The sequence below is a fragment of the Oenanthe melanoleuca genome, chromosome Z (assembly GCF_029582105.1).
Source record: "Oenanthe melanoleuca isolate GR-GAL-2019-014 chromosome Z, OMel1.0, whole genome shotgun sequence".
In the NCBI taxonomy this organism is placed as follows: Eukaryota; Metazoa; Chordata; class Aves; order Passeriformes; family Muscicapidae; genus Oenanthe; species Oenanthe melanoleuca.
In genome coordinates, this window is record NC_079362.1 from 24,507,596 (window position 1) to 24,520,521 (window position 12,926).

The 12,926-nt window shown below is 46.4% G+C and overlaps 1 long non-coding RNA gene and 1 pseudogene across 1 annotated transcript; one reads left to right on the forward strand and one right to left on the reverse strand.

Moving 5' to 3' along the window:
• Positions 1-3,711: 3,711 nt before the first annotated feature.
• On the reverse strand, positions 3,712-4,962 carry LOC130264892 (uncharacterized). The gene is made up of 3 exons (XR_008842528.1): positions 4,640-4,962; positions 4,090-4,189; positions 3,712-3,946 (listed from the first exon to the last, which is right to left on the reverse strand). It is a non-coding gene; the product is annotated as an uncharacterized LOC130264892 (long non-coding RNA).
• A 1,924-nt stretch (positions 4,963-6,886) lies between these two features.
• Positions 6,887-10,123, forward strand: LOC130265442 (serine/threonine-protein kinase PAK 3-like; annotated as a pseudogene).
• Positions 10,124-12,926: the final 2,803 nt, after the last annotated feature.

Consider the following 12,926-nt stretch of genomic DNA (forward strand, 5'->3'; position numbering starts at 1 on the left):
ATGTTCATGTGCCATTAACTGCTCTGATCTTCCTGCTTGGGGAAGTCTTGGGCCCTCCAGGGTCTCAGCCCTTACCTGAAGATAACCAGTCTTTCTTTGTTTTCTCCCCTGCTTAGCCATTATGATAACAGAGTTCATTTAAAGTTCACCTACGCTAAGGTTTGAGCAGGGCGCTCTCATGCTAAGGTGAAAGCAAGTTACAATTAAACTTAAACCTACACAGATAATTTCTAATATCCTATTAGTAAACTTATTTTAATCCCCAACAATAAACTCCTAGTTTACATCTAGCACCTGATTTACAGTGCAAGTTCTACCTATCTCAAGGCCGTAGAAGTCATCTCAACACCCTTGTTTGTTGGTTTCCTCCCTTTTAAAAGGACTTTTGGTGCTTCTGGTTGAGTTAGTCTGGTGTATGTCATTCATGTTACTCTCTATTCTGCTGGGATACCCCCACCTTGTAACCAGTCACCTACCCATTCACAAAGTAAGAGTCAGAAGGGGAAATCTTGCACTCTCTCAAGCATCTTTCTCCAAGTCTTAGGGGATGACCTGTTGCATCCAACTGGGAAGCCACTGTGGTCTGATGGGCAGTTATGAGCTGGTAATCAAGGGCAAGAGGGGAAAATATGTGCAAAACATGATGTTGGCTAATATGTAAAATTTTCAAAGATTAAATCTACCAAATCCCTTGTACTTGGCTAGCCACCAGAAGCTGAAGGCAATCCTGCCTCTATTTGTCTTACCTAAGAACTAGGGACCTTTCTGGCATGTCAAATATCACTGTTTTGAAGCATTTGAGTAGGATATTTTTACCACACTATAGGCAGAATGAGAGGGTAAAATAAACAAAAGTAAGTAAGCCCTGCTTCTATATAATAGGTAGTAATTTATAGGTATGCAATGAAATTTTTAAATGAAATACAAATGGAATAAATCTCATGTATATCCAGGCGAGTTGTAAAATTGTGGTTTACAATACGTAGTAGGCTGCTCAACACTACGCTTCATGAATAATGCTGTATGGCTGCCTCTGATAGCATTAAACACTTCAAAAGAAATGTATATTTTGCATATGGGCAAAACCTGACAGTCACACTAGGTAATGAAAGAGCAATAGCATGCCTTATATCATACGAGTGTCAATAGAACTTTGGACTAGATTATTTTTACTAGCTGACTTTTGCATTCAAACAGGAATCTGTCTAAATTATCCTTGTTGAGCACACTGGCTCACAACTGCCATTGTTGCACTGCAACTGCCCAGCATTTTTGTTTCAAACACAAGGAAATGTATATGGAATACTGCCAAGTTACCACTCGGCTACGATTAGCTCTTGGAAAATATAAGCCAAACCCTCTAAGATGGCAATACCTAATGCATTACAATATGTATGTAGACGTTATATCTACATGACTGGGAAAAAAAGAAAACCCTGCATATGAAACAACAGATTTCATGACTTCAGTATTTGGTTGCTTTGGACAGTATATACACTTCTACAGCCTGTTGCTTGACCTGCAGGCTAGTGCGACCTGGTTGATGATGAGACCACGGCGCAACTTACAAACTAGCCGGACAGATCAACATCACACCAATATGGTGAATGGCGAAATGCGGTTTATTTCCTGTGGGCACCCGCTTATATAACCGCGACGTACCCACGTGACTTCTTTTTCAGTTATGTAACTTAGAAACTTAACGGAGAGGGAGGGGCCCTGCCTCCTCGTACATCCCGAGATCTTCCGTATGGTTAGGGCTAACTGCATTTCCCCCCTCTCCATGAACAATTACCTTTAACTTATACAAACACAACAACTACAACTTGAATAAACAACTGGTTAGTAACATGCAAATAACTAAACTGTTAGTAAATAGGACAAGCTTAACAGTTAGTTTAGGTTAACTGTCTTTGTTGCAAAAGCAAAAGATCAATTTGACCAGGGACCTTTAGATTTTAGATTTAAGTAAAAATTTTTAAACATGTTAGTGAACAAATGCTCTTCCAACTGAGCTATTTCGGCTTAAAACGAGCTTTAACAAACTGGGTTAACTTATTAAGGATGCAGGGACCAAATATAAGCATAAGAACAATGCTAACAATTGGTGGTAGGAGCAGGAGATCCAGTCCGCATCTGTTCTGTAGCAGGACTTTCACAAGTGAGTTGAGGGAACATTCGAGGTCAGAGATGGACTTTTGGATTTTAAGCAAGTTCTTTTCCACAGTCATTTGTGGCTGGTTCAGGTCTTGGTTCTGTGTCACTAGCGCTGACGCGCCTGTTGCTGCACCTGTCGCTCCTAGGCTTAACAGCAGTGCGAGGCTGACAGCTGTAATTAGTTCTCGTTTTTGGCGCAGAGGATTCCTTTCGAATCGGTGAAGAATTTCTTCATCAGTATAGTACAGGATTCTGGGAATGACAGTAACTTGGACACAGAAATTGTTAACTTCATCAAAATGTTTAACAGAAATACAAGGGTAACACCTGTTAGCAGAATAGATTTTAGTGGGTGCTTTTTGGTGGGGCTCCGCCATCTGGCTTTTCAGTGGGCGGTGGCATCGCTTGCCTTGCTCTGCCTTTTTTCTAGGGGGTTCTTGGCCATATAAGGAAATGTGTGTTGGCTCGCTCTCTGATTGGCCTCCAGTCCCCCCTCCCAGTTAGAAGCCACGCCCCCCTCCCCGTGGTCTGAACTGCGCATGTGTGTGGCGGGAATTAGCTGTTGGCCCCGCCCTCCTTGCTCAGCCACGGCGCCATCTTGAGGGGCATAAGATGGCGGTCTAGTTTCTATTTGACTGTTAGTAATATCATTAACATCATCAGGAAAAAACGGAGAACCATCGCGCTGGGGGAGCGGGTTTGGGTTAGTGTCAGCGTGAAGGGTTGGGAGAGGAGACGAGGGTCGCGATGGGGAAAGGTTGTTAGTACCCGACAAGAAATCAGAACACACAAAGTCGGCACTAGCAACAGTTTGAGTTGCAGCTCCAACACCCAGTTTCGGGATGACTCTTAAACACTGCTGGGCTGCTTTCTATGTCTCTTGCTCTTCTAGGGCTTTTGCTAGAGCTTGCCTAACTTTACCCCAACTTTTTAAGCATTTACTGGAGCCGGATGAAATAACGTCATCGGCAAGAGCCGTTGTGCACCTCCCCCAACAGTCGGAGTGTAAAATGTCCACAGGACAATCGATAACATTTAACGACAACAACCGCCTAATAGCAGTATTAAAGTCGTTAAATTTGCAGGAAATACCCCACTGGTTATGAATTTCTTGGATTACCTTCCCGAGCATGTCCATGTCGGTGGTGCTGGGAGCGTCCTCCCCACTGGGGTCAGAGTACTGCCTCGGTCGTCTCGTCAGCCAGCGTGCTTCCCGTTGCCCGCCGCTCAAACCCGTGTGCCGGGGAGCGGACCGGGTTTCGGCACCACTATGTTGCCTGACCTGCAGGCTACTGCAACCTGGCTGATGACGAGACCACGGCGCAACTTACAAACTAGCCGGACAGATCAACATCACACCATAATGGTGAAGGTGAAATGCAGTTTATTTCCTGTGGGCACCCGCTTATATAACCGCGGCGTACCCACGTGACTTCTTTTTCAGTTATGTGACTTAGCAACTTAACGGAGAGGGAGGGGCCCTGCCTCCTCGTACATCCCGAGATCTTCCGTACGGTTAGGGCTAACTGCAACAGCCTGTGAAGGCACAGGTTACTGTGTGATACACACACATCACTGTGGTGAAACGGAATTGCTGTGTTATATATAGTTAGAGCTATACACAGTTCTACACAGCACATCACATTTTGGGCTCCAGCAGATTGAAGTTTGGTTTTCTGTAATCAATCACTGATGAATGAAGATCTGTCCCGTCTTAAGCAGCTTCTTCAGCGGAGCAATCAATGCCTGCATAAGTAAATTTCTCGTATAGGGTGGTATTCACATAGGTCTGGAAAGGAAATAAACAGAGCAGGTGTGATGCAAGGTACATTACCTGAAGAACCCTAAATAATGTTGAAATTATGCATAGCCTAATTCTATCATTATAGGTATATTTCTATACACATATGTTTATATAAAACAGAGTTTTACCTTTCTGTCTTCTAACATCCTGTTCAGTGACACCAGTATCTGAGCAAATGATGGTCTTTCATATGGTTTCTCTTTCCAGCACTGTCTCATTAGGTCGTACCTTTAAAAAACCAAAACCAACATTTCATAGTTCAGGTACATAAGTTCAAGTTAGAAATTTTTGATAATTTAAAGATTTTGCACATTCCGCTTTTCTGAGGGAAATGGATTTCTACATAGCTGAAGTTACATTTTCCGTAGTTGGTTACTTAAAAGAACTTCTTTTACTCTGAAATAAACAAAAAGCTTTCTTAGAGCTAAAACCCGGCATGTTGTCTAAAGAACAGGATAACTGGCTGAAGCAGAGTGCCTGGGAAAGTATTCACGGAAAATTAACAGTGTATGCTGTGTACAAAAGGACTTGTGCAATTTTTAATTTTTTAATGTAGTTTTTATAATTTCCAGTAAAAAAAAAAAATTGTTTGTTAGTTTCTTGTAGAAATCATCTAATTTCTATAGCTGAGGTTGTGTTCTTCTGTTCGTTTTTGTTTTTTTCTAAGGCAATACTCACACTTCATCGTCACAGTTGAGAGGCTTTTCCAGTCGGTACCCTTGAGGGAGTTTTTCATATAGTTCTGCACATGTCATTCCACAATATGGTGTTCCACCTAAAGTTTAACCATTGGCATTAACAGAAGCAGGCTTTAGTAAAAGAAAGTTTAATTTCATAATAGAATTGGAATGATATGACTGACAGTGACAGCTAAATTAATCCAAAATTATGGGATATTTTGCACCTACATTTTTATTGCTAATGCTTCCTTACTGCTTGATGCACAATATGGAGGAGAATAATAAAACTAAGTGTCAGTGGCTGGCCTAATTTGCTCTACAAGTCTGAGGGCCAGGATCTGATAGTCTTCAAAGTGTTTTTTCAATAGGGTTGATGTCACTGGGCAAATCATTCCTTCATTGACCATTCTCAGCTTGTGAGCTTTCATCAAATACTGTAACTACAGAATTGCTTTTCCAAATACAATTTCTAGGTTCCTAAATAAAATACAAATTTCCTCAGGGTTTCCCAAATATTCATCAGGTCTCCAGCTTTGAATAAGAAGTACAGCTAAAGTAGTGGGGCACATCCAATAGGTTGTGAACACAGAAGTTGATCAGACCCTGATGAAGAAAGAAACAGGACTTTTTTGTTATGGGTTTTATTTTTTGCTTCCATTGCTCACTCATGCTGACATGACTACTGAGGATTTTGAGTTAAGAGTGGATGTCTCATGATAGCTGTCAAACTTTTCTTGATAAGGAAATATATTTATTTGTTTAAAAATTGCCACTTGAACACATACTTACACATCACTGTTTGTGGTGTAAACACTGTAATTCAAAGACTCAATTGCCATCCATCGCACTGGAAGCCGTCCCTGGAAATTATTTCATGAAAGTTTATTTTTCAATAAGTTTATATAGCAATATTGCAGTTTGTATGCCAACAATCATTCTGTGTTACCTTAATGAAAACTGACTTTGTGCAAGTAAACTTTATCAAGTAAATAAACTTACTCAACTTGTGCAGTTTTACAGAAGAAATTCTTTATTGTGAAAATGGTGAGACACTGCAACAGGTTGCCCAGAGAAGCTGTGGGTGTGGGAGTGTTCAAGGCCAAGCTGGATGAGGCTCTGAGCAACCTGGTCTAGTGAAAGGTGGGGTTGGAGCTAGATGGTCTTGAAGGTACCTTTCCAAACAAATCGTTCTGTGATCCTATGATGGTAGGATTTGCTTTCCAAAGGAACAGTTCACAGGAAAGCTAATAAAAAATGATCCAATCAGCATCGAGGTGAAATGTAAACAATACCTCAGATGATGCCTCTGACCATCCTGTTGCCTTGACAGCACAGGGCTATTTCTAGTCTATAGCTACATGATGCTTTTTACGTACCTTCCTCTTCCAGATCTTCCAAGGCATTAGCTCTGGACAATCCTGATGTATGTCTGGTTACCTTCTTGCTAATTTTTAAAGTACCTGCATTCAGTAGTATCTTACCCCTATGTTCACATGCTCCCAAAAGATTGATGATGTTGGGATGATGTCCCAATTTACAAAGAACTTCAAGTTCTCCAGTTGTTGGGGGTTGAGTGTTTTCCTATTACTGTGTCAATTTAAAGAATTTTTCCCATTGTCATGCCAATGGAGCTGCCGCTTACACCGCGGATCTTTGCGGGCTCTGGACAAAAGGGGTAGGTGGGATCGGCTTGGAGAGGGGCTCTCATGCTTCTGGAGGGGACTCGTGTTTCCGGCGAGCTGGGAGGGGGATCCCCTTGCTCTTGGAGCCACGCGGCCGAAGGCAGGAGAGCCAGACCCTCTGCGATCACCTGCCCTGCATCTGCCCTGCTCCAGCCTCCAGCCTCTGCGGACACAGCTGAGCACCAGAACCCAACGGTGAGCGAGGAGCTGCCCGCTCCAGCCGCTCCCCCCTGAGACCGGCACGGCCGCGGCCGCCCCTTCCTGCCTCCGCTCCTGCCGAGAGAGAGCGTGCTCACAGCTAAAGAAAGGACTGGAACCGAGTTATCTGTTCTGTTTTGTTAATAATTTTAACAACTGATGTTGTTTCTGCTGGTACAGTTAGATATATTAGTAAAAGAGCTGTTATTCCTACCCCCTTATCTCTGCCTCAGAGTCCTTGATTCAAATGTTTATAATATTTGGGGGGGAGTGGAATTCGGGTCTGTGCTTCAAAGGAAAATTTCTGCCTTTCTTGCCAGACACTGATCCTTCAAACCAGGACAAAAGCCAACTGGGTGCCGGCAATGTCTTGCTTGTGGCAAGGAGCAGGACCTGGAAGATCTCCTGCCTCTGCACCTTCATGGCCTACAAGAGTACCTTGGCACCCAAGAATGATCAGATTCTTAACCACAGTGTGTGGAATTTAATTTTTCTCCACTTTTTGACATGCACATGCATGCACACCCACACATGAGTATAGTTGCCCTTAGGTTTGGAACAGACCTAACTGGGCGTGTGCCTATGGGGATTTACAGCAGCCCTTGCTCTTCATGCTGGAGCTGAGTTTGCTCCTGCACACCCTGCCCTGCCTGGCAGAGGCTGCTGGGCTGATGAGCTACGGGCTGAAGAGAGGCTGCAGCCAGGCATTTTCTAGAGAGGCCAGGCAGCCTGGGGACGTCTCCTGCCTGGCCTTGCTTTCACTGCCACAGACTGAAGGCCTTTCTCTGCTGCCGTTTTCTTTCTAGGGGATTTGGAGCTGTTTATAAAGCCCTCGATGACAGCACGGGACAACAGGTAAAGTGTTGACACCCCCAGCAGATTTTGCAGCTCTGCAGCGCTTTCCCCACTGCTGTGAGCTCAGCCTGGAGCTTCGGGTGGCCGCTCCATGTCTGCAGAAGAGGCTGTTGCTCTGAAGCACAGTCTTGGCTAGGAGTGCATAATGCACTTGGGCCGGGCTGTGGTGCTTCTCCTAAGCTTTGCTGCCCAGTACCAGGGCAGTTTGGCGCAGCTCGCTGCCTCATGGCACAAGCACTCGCTCCGTGCTCCCTGAGATCTCGGGCAAGGAGCGCCTTGTCAACTTAGTGGTCTTCAATGTCGTTTCAGGTGGCCATCAAGAAAATTCACCTTTATGGGAAGACATCTGAGGAGCTGGCTGTCAATGAAATCCTGGCCATGAGGGACAACAGGAATGCCAATATTGTCACCTACTTAGACAGGTTGGGCTGTTGCCATGTCGCTGCTCCTTTAGATAGGGCAAGGCAGAAGAGAGCAAGCCCTTTGGTGCGTGGCAGAAAAGGGAGCTGTTGATGATTTCTCTGGTCGTCACCAGGACGTGGAGGAGGTGGCACTGGGTGTGCAGTGACTTCTTGTGGCACACGTAGCTTGAAGAGCTGTGCAAAAGGCTGGCACAGGCCCTGGGGTGAGCGAGCTGTGGCCATTGGTCTCTCGCCATGCTCTGGTTTTCCTCTTGCAGCTACCTGGTCCATGGGGAACTCTGGCTGGCGATGGAGTTGATGGACGGCGGCACGTTGTCAGATGTGCTCAGGGCAGTGTACCTGGAGGAAGGACAGGTCGGCGCTGTCTGTCGGGAGGTGAGGGATCCCGCTTGTGCTTGCCCTGGCCTGCCCAGCGTGGCCCTTGTCAGCTGGTAGGTAGGAAGAGCAGAGATTTCTTGCTCATGCCTTTCCTTTGGAGCTGATGTCACACCCTGGAGAAGAAGGAGGAACATCTGGAATGAACTGCCTGTCAGTTTCCCTGCACTCCCTTGTCTCTATTCTTGCATGCTTGCATACTGTTTTTCTTCTGGTGCTCATGCTCGCTCGCTCGCTTGGTTTCACTTCTTTTGTCATGTCAGCTTTCCCTCTCAACCTTTGCATGCACCCTATCTGGCTGTCCTGCATTCCTTGCTTCCCTAAGCAGGCTTGCAGGTTGCAAATTTTCAAGTTCAGGGCAATGGAGATGTCCTCAGCCTTAAAGGAGAGCGTTAGAGGCCAGATGGCATTGGATTCTTGGCACAGGTCTAATGTGCTGCTTCTTCCTCTGCTGCCACAAGGCTCTCAAGAAAATCTTTGCCATGACTCCTCGCAGCCAAATTTCATGTGATTCTTACCGAAATCCGGAAGGGCTTTAGGAAACTCAGATGCCTTCCAAGCAGAAAGAACATTTTAGAGAGTGTTGAAGCAGCACGCTCTTTCCCTTTCTCTTTTCTCACCATGATGATGCGCCCTGCCTCTCAAATCCATGGTAGAGCTGTCAGTCTCATGGAGCCCTTTCCTTTTCTGTGGGATGTAATCAGGTGCTGAATTTTTCCCCTTGACTCTGTCCATTCTCTCTCAGTGCCTACAAGGACTGTGTTTCCTTCATTCCCGCCAAGTCATCCACAGAGACATCAAAAGCGGGCATGGACGGATCAGTCAAACTGGGTGGGTATCCCTGGGCAGGTGCAGCGTTGCCAGCATGTGCTCTGGGGCTGCTTTTGGGTGACTGCCAGGTGCCCACAAGTGCTGCTGGGCCAGTGCGTGGGAGGTGAGGGTGTTTTTGTGGCAGCCAGTGCCTTATTTTGCTGGCTCCAGCCCCGTGGGAGCAGAGCACGGCTGCCTTTGCAGCCGGCTGCAGCGGGGTGGCCTGGTCAGCCTTGGCGTGGGCAATGCTTTTGCCCGCTTTGGCAGGGGGAGCTGCCTTTGACAGGCTTTGTTTTTCTCCTCAGCTGACTTTGGCCTCTGCGCTCAGCTCAGCCCTGAGCGCAGCAAGCGCAGCTCCAGGGTGGGCACTCCCGGCTGGATGGCACCAGAAGTGGTGAGAGGAGAAGCCTACGGCCCCAAAGTGGACATCTGGTCCCTGGGGATCATGGGGCTGGAAATGGTGCAAGGGGAAGCTCCTTTCCAGAAGGAAGCCCGTCTGAGGGTAAGGTGCAGCTTCTAAAGGGGGCTGTGTGTGCTGAGAGCTGTTGTGGCTGGGAAAGGAGCAGCTGCAGTGTCCTCTTCCATTTCCTGTAGGTTGGTGAACTGATAGAAAGGAACGGGCCCCCACAACTGCAGAACCCCCGGCACCACTCGGCTCTCCTGCGCCTCTTCCTGAGCTGCTGCCTGCAGGCAGACGAGGACGGGCGCTGGTCTGCCCAGGAACTGCTGGAGGTGAGAAAATGCAAAGCGGCCAAAGGGCCTGGGAGCTGAGGAGCCCCGCAGGAAGGGATGAAGAGGAGGGTGGGCCACGTGGGCCTGGCTGAGAAACAGGGTGCAGCACAGGAAGGCCGAGGGGCAGATGGTGCCCTCGGTCCTCTTTGTGCATCTTCCCGGGAGCCAGAGCAATCCTGCTGGAGCCTGTGGTCTTGCCAAGTAACAAGGAATCCTTTCTTTTTACCGTTTTTCCTCTGGGCAGCATCCTTTTGTGACCTCAGGCGATCCTGCTTCCAGCCTGGCTGCTCTGATCACCTCAGCCAAGCAAGTGTGGGAAGAGCGGAGAGGAGACGCTTACGCCTGAGGAAGACTCTGTGCCCCGCCAGCTGAGAGGAGTGGAGAGGGGATGCATGCTGTTTAGTCTGAGATTCAGCCATACCCTGAATTTTATTTGGAAGTCCACTAGAGATAGGAAATTTCATCTTTGGGGACTTTCTTAGGTTTAGTTAGGTGTTAGTTAGGACTATAGAGTCTAGAAAACTTCGTTATTGGAGCATTGTTTAGATAAGAGTAGATGTATTGTTGATGTAGGTTAGCTCAGAATTATCCTTAAAGAAGAAATAAGAATGAAGCTATCAAAGAACAAGCTGAGAGTCAGCAGAACTGAACCACGCATGTGCTGCGAGCTGCCAGCGTGAATAAACCAGCTGGAGAACAGAGTGATGAAGATGAGGGTGAAGATGATGAAGCAGCCAGAAGACACTCTGTTGCAGCCCTTAGTTTCAGCAGGAGTGGCAATAAAAGCTCAGGAGCCTCCAGAGCCCTGGCAGGTTCCCTCCCTTGCCACGCTGGCTCTGAACTGGTCCGTGCCTTGGAAGCCGTGCGCTGCGGACGGCTTCTCCCCTTCGTGGCTTTGCGCTGCTTGCCAGCGGCCCAAGGCTCTTCCCCCTCACGGAGGGTCCCCTCTCCGCCCCACAGGCCCCCTGACAGCTGCCCCACACCAGCTGCCCTCTAGAGATGTTGTCCCTCTCGCCCTGGAATCCCCCAGCTCCAGCCGCCCCTCACGGCAGGGCAGGAGGAGGGACCAGGCCCGCTTGCCCCCCTTTCCTGGCGGTCACTGGCTATGGAAGAGTAAAGGAGGGCTGAAAGGGCACCTTTTCCTTATGCTTCCCTCTCTTCAACCTTTGGGCCTCCAAGGTGCTCAGCTCCAGGGGATCCGAGGGCCTGCACTCGGCTGTCCTTGCAGAGGTGTCATTCTTCCTTCTTTAAGCCCTGCAATCCCCTGCTTGATGGGAGCTGACTTGCAAATGGGGAAAACCAGACGCTTTCAAATTGAGAGAACTCTCCTGGGTAACTACTGCAGATTTTCAGCAATAGAATTTCACACCTACAAAGAGTGACAGAGAATGAAGAAGGTTGGAAAAGGTTGTTGAGCTTATCAAGTCTAACGTGTAACCTACCACCCTCTCATTAACTAAATCACGGCCTGAGTGCCACGATCAGTGTTTTTTTTTCAACAAGGACAGGCTGGGCCTTTGCAATTGCATTGATTTTCAAATACTACCCCCAGCATCTGAAGTGTGAAGAGCCCAGCCTAAGGCCCCTCAAAGACACTGTCTTGTCCACCTGTTGCACACAGGTCAAAGCTCCCAAAGGGAAGGCCTTGTAAAGTCACGCCTCAGGCTTGCTACTTCAGCTGAGGAGGAAAGGACTGGGGGAAAGTGACTCAGCTGAATAAGAGGTAGAAAAGGCACTGTAGAGGTAGAAAAACCATTGTAGAAGTAGAAAAAGCATTGCATGTCCACATCGTGATTCATGGGAGATTGGTTGAATGATGTTTTTATGACTGAAAATATGGAACTTTATACAATCAAGTATCGGAGCCGTAGCTAGGGAAGGATCTTCATGGCGAGATGAGAAAAGACTCACACATCAATATGATGCAAGTCTAATTCATTTATTAGTTGTACAGTGCTCCTTTTTATACTCAAAAATTTTTCCAACACACGATGCAAGCACACATATCGTTGGTTAGTGAGCATCGTCCTTGTTACTTATTATTTATTGATTGGCTTCACACGTTTTTACAGCATTTTCTCCACCTCTTGGCTCAAGCAATCTAGCACCCTAAGTCAGTCATGTCTCTTCTACATATTTGCTACTTTACTATATTTTCTCTGTACCTCTACCTTCTTGGTTGTTACTCTCAGACACCTACGTTGCTACTCTGCTTCTTTCCCATCTGCTCATTGTTATTACTTTGTATCTCCTTCATGAATAGCTCAATGACAGTATTCTCTCCAAAAAGTAGAGAATGATGCAGTTCTCTTAAAGTCAGAGTCTCTCATATTCATGTAACACAGCCAGAGCCCTGCCACAAATCCCACCATATTTTTCAAAAGAGACTACTTGGCCCGTGGTTTTTGAAGCATCAGCATTGCAATTGCAGTTGAACTACTTTCCTACCAGTCAGTGAAGTGAATAAAAATGTACCTCCAAGGGTGTTTCCTAGACTTCCAGGCAAAGCTGGCTAACAACATCTGCTGGAATTCCTCCATTTTCTGTACAGAACTTTTCATTGGTACAAAGAGGTTCTTGTCTCATACACTCATACATTTCTAACAAGCAGACACAAATTACTATTCTGCTACTTGATGTGAAACTCTCCTTCTGTGGCAAATTTTTCTCCGTACCACTATGTCACGGAAGTTCAATAGCTCTTATTACTCTGCATTTTAACAGCCTAAGTCCCACTGTAAATTTACCTGGAGGACAATTAGGTCTCCTTATAAATATTCTTCGTATATTCTTTATATTGTAGCACATAACAATTTTCTACATTATTCCTCTGCACATATCTGTGAGCTGTAAGGAACTGGCTGTAATGGATGTAAAGAAAGCAAGAAAAAACAGTTTAAAGAGAATGTGGAACTTGTAGCTCAGTAGATGGCGGTGCTAAGAAACCAATAATTCAAAACGGACAAGCCCCATCCAAAATGGGAGCAATGAGGCAGAGACCAGGACAGGCTACACAAAGGTGGGCTTAGGAAAACAGCAAAAACACAACTGTTCCATTATTTGGAACCATCAATAACTGTTGTTGCACTTTTTAAGAAATGCTGGCCCCCTTTGTAAACAGACATTTCTCAGATTAATGGCAAATTATAACACCTGCACAGCTGAGAGACCTTTTTCCCTGCTGCTGTGCTGCAGGATGATTTAGCAGCAT